Raw genomic sequence first — 1001 nt, forward strand, 5'->3', positions numbered from 1 at the left:
AGGAAAGAAAATGGACCTTTGCAGATATGATTAAACCAAGGAGGAGGCTATCCTGGGTTACCCAGCTAGGCCTTAAACCCAATGATTTTTTTATTTTGAGATGGACTTTTTTTTTTTTTTTTCCCCCGGAACTGGGGATTGAACTCAGGCCCCTTGCACTTACCAGGGAAGCGCTTATTCCACTGAGCCATCTCCCTGGCCCCTAAATTTTTTTTTTTTACAATATGTTTGAGATTTCTGACAGACTTATTGGAATTTACAAGACATACAGTATTATGAAGTGTTGCAGTAAACCCAAAAGAAATTGCATCTAAAGGACTTTGTTGAATTTTATACTGAAGATTCAAGTTAAATTGGCATAGCTCTGGTATATTGCTGGTTTTCTAAGAATTCTGACCTGTACAAAATACATATTCTAAATGATGATTAATTTTTTTTTTAAATTATAAAACTAATGTAAAGTGGAGAATGGACCTAAGTGGAAGAACTAAAATATAAAATTCTTAGAATAAAATATAGAAATATTTATGATAATGAGTTAGGCAATGATTTTTGCATGTAGATGTCAAAAATACAAGCAATAAAATAGAAGATAGACTTAATCAGAATTTGGAACACAGCTGCTCAGGAGACTGAGGTGGAGGCGGGAGGAATTCTGCCAGGAGGGTTCCAGGGCAGCCTGGACAGCATAGCAAAGCTTTGTTTCAAAACAACAAATGGTGCTATGGGCACAGCCACTGGCCAGGGAGGGAGACTGAGAGGGAGAGCTGCACCCTCAGCCCTGGCCTACAGAGAAGGGCAGACAGTGAAGAACTTATTTACAGAATGCTTCACAGAGGTCAGGGATATAGGTGAGGGGCCCAGTGCCTGGCTGCCAAGCACAAGGTCCTCAGTTCGAACTCCTGTACCAAAACAAAGGTGTCTCCGGTGGTACCACCCTGCGCACGTCCAAGCTGGTCAGAATGCTTTACAGGCTTTTCAGCGCACTTCTCACTGACCCT

Source organism: Octodon degus, unplaced genomic scaffold, assembly GCF_000260255.1.
Source record: "Octodon degus isolate 3935 unplaced genomic scaffold, OctDeg1.0 scaffold00005, whole genome shotgun sequence".
Taxonomy (NCBI): Eukaryota; Metazoa; Chordata; class Mammalia; order Rodentia; family Octodontidae; genus Octodon; species Octodon degus.